Raw genomic sequence first — 3,247 nt, 5'->3', positions numbered from 1 at the left:
GTCCCAGAGCTTGAGCATGGTTTGCACTAGTGTCAAACCTTGACATACATTAATATAGTTGCATATGATATGCATCGCAGAGAAAACTGTCTTTGATTCACTGTCCATGACAAATGGTTTGAATAGAATGCAAAGTTGATGTGGGGGATGCAGTGGCCTTCAAATATATTGGACTTCAACAATGCAAAGATGCAGCACAGTGACATACTGTCATATGCCATTCTGGACTCTCAACTCTAAATCTGCTTCTCCAGATATCCAGATCCAAGATCCAGATCTCAAATGATCTGATCTATCTTTATCTCCCTTCTGGAATCAAAACCCTATATCAGCACCCAACCCCATTTAGACTGCCCCTGTCTCCGGACTCCAGTTAACCATGTTTCCCTTTGATTATTGATCCATTACATACATTTCATTTCCAGTGTTCATTATTTGTGATCTGTCCTACTTACTAATAGACTCTGCATATGCTTTGTACATAGCCTTTATGTTTGCTGACTGATTCCTATATAATACCTACAGTATATAAACCTCCTGTAACTCTCGGAAATACTCCAGTTTGAATATCATCTTAGTTCCTGCTCATCCCTGTGTCCTCCAGGACTTGAGATAAAGTCTCTTGTCATATTCTGAGTCTTAGGATTGCATCCTAGACTACATTTCCAACTCTACCGTAAAGGTAGTCCATCCTCTGTTAGTTTCTAGTCTGGACTTTATCCAGATTAGTCTTATCCTGCTTGCCCAGGTAATATCCAGACGTCCGTCAGATTTATCTCACATTTCAGATCCAGACATCCATTATCTGCCCTAGTCAAATCCCGGAAACTCCGGACAACTGTTCTAGCCCCCAGAAATTAAGGGCACATACTTGGGAAAGGGGCACAGCGTACGAGCTGAGGCCAAGCCCTTGTGATCCGACCCCCTTGAGCATGCAACCTTAACAGTATATTTGAACTCACACCTTTCTGAGTATACTTACATCTATCATGGCTCCTACCAAAACAACAAACCCTCTCTGAGCGGCTAGACTAGTTTCTGCCTGCTGGGATTCTACCCCTATCATCAAAACCTTCAACAGCTTCTCTCAGTGTTATGTTAGCCAGCATGCTACTGCTGGAAGCATCTCAGAACTCCTGAGTCATCAACATCTGGAAACCCCTACACGGTGTGACGATTATATTCCTGCTAGGCTTGCAATGGCCATCTTTTGATATAGGTGATGGAAAGCTACAAAACCATTGACCACTTTTCCTGCACTCAACCCACTCTGGATGCATATTCCCATGCATTCACTCCCGTGCTGCGCGCATACCTGCAGTCAATTTCCCGCACCTTTGGACTACCTTACAGATGTCCTGTGTCAGTCCATTGTCCATCCTACCTCATTGGTACGTATTTTGCCTTGCCTCATGTGTTGTAACAAGTGTTGCAGCCTTATTACATGTCTTTACATATTCCTACTGCCTGTCTGTCCTGTCCCTTCCATTTCCGAGAGGGTTTAGCTAGTATAAAGTGCCTAGAGTGACTACTTTGTATTTACTTCCCTTCTGCAGTATTTCCTTCCCTTAGGTTTTACTTAGGAGCAGTCACCATTAGTGCGCGCTTTTTAGCCCCTATTGGTTACCTTATACCTGGACACCTTACCTTGACTTTCTTTACCCATGCAATCAATACCCTTGCCCTCACTTGTTACCCGCACCATTCCTTAAGACTTCCCTACCCTAGCATCTTGCACTTCCACATTGACCACTCATTGACCACTCATTGACCGCACTTCCGCATTCCCACGCTCTACATACCCGCACACTTGTTCCCGCACTCTGCGCACTTTTGGGTCTTTAGTATCATTGGCCGTTCTCAGTAGCAATTCCCTTTAGGGTCAAACATTCTTGCTTGCAAGTGTAACAGCTAGGCAGAGCATCGACCTACAACAATATTTTTGGTTAGGCATATTAACAAGTGTCTAGCCATTGTTGTGTTTGCACAATGGACTCCAGCCTTGGCCCCTCTGGGCAAAGGAGATCCGGATGATGATGACAATGATGATAATGATGATGATACCCCTGGTGGAAATCTGCCAGATGGGAATGGTGGAAATCTGGACAATGATCCGGATGATGATGATGATGACGATGAAAACAATGGCCTGAATCTGCAGGACTGTGTCATGGTACTCCTATCCAGAGCTATCAACAACCTCACCTGAAACAACCATCACACCACCCTTTCCGAAGACCCAAAGGTCAAAGTCCGTGAGCTGGATGTCTTTGATGGCACCGAGCCCCAGAAACTGCGAGCATTCTTTGTCCAGTGCGAACTCAATTTCCAGAGCAAACCCAATGCTTTCTGTACCAGAAGGTCTAAGGTCAACTTCACCCAATCCTATCTCAAAGGCATGGCCCTTGAATGGTTTGAACCGGACCTCCTTTCCGACAAGAATACTGATCGTCTGGACTGGATGGATGACTATTCCGAGTTCATGCTTGAACTCCAGACCAATTTCGGACCTCATGACCCCTCCGGAGACACAGAAATGCAGCTCGAGCAACTCAATATGCACAACAGACAGCGCATCAATAAGTACATTGTGGAGTTCCAGCAGCTTGCCTCACAAGTCCACAGATGGGGTGATGGAGCCCTACACCGACAATTCTATAATGGACTTCCAGCTCATATCAAAGATGAAATCAGCTGCATGGGAAAACCCGCTACCCTCCTGGAATATAAGACCCTTGCACAAACCATAGATGCCCATTATTGGGAATGCAAGGGAGAGATCTCCTGTGAAACCAAACCCTCCTTGTCCACTCCTCCTAAGCAGTCAGCCTCTGACTGGACCAGCTCCCACTTATCCGGATCCGGAAGTAACAAATCCAGAAATCAGAATTCTGGACATAAACCCGGAAAACCCACTACATCCTCCACCTCATCCACTCCAAAGGCCCTGGACCTTACCTCCAAGTTGGGTAAGGACAGAAAACTAACTTCTGAGGAGCGCCAGAGGCATTTAGATAAGAAGCTCTGCTTATTCTGTGGCAGACCTGGACACACTGCCCAGGACTGCAACAAATTGACTTCGCACGCTGCCAAAGGCTGCGCTGCTGCAGTCACTCCAGAAGCCAAACCAGAAGCCTCGTCCAAGGCAAAAAAAATAGTCTGCGACCCTCCTGACTCCATATGGGATGGGGGTCTGTTATCTCAACCCATACAAAGGAGTTACGTCTTAACGCTGTCTCTGTTTCCT

This window comes from Suillus subaureus, assembly GCF_016647635.1.
Source record: "Suillus subaureus strain MN1 chromosome Unknown BJ212scaffold_8, whole genome shotgun sequence".
NCBI lineage: Eukaryota > Fungi > Basidiomycota > Agaricomycetes > Boletales > Suillaceae > Suillus > Suillus subaureus.
The sequence above is the reverse complement of the archived record's forward strand: the minus strand, read 5'-3'. Positions refer to the sequence as shown.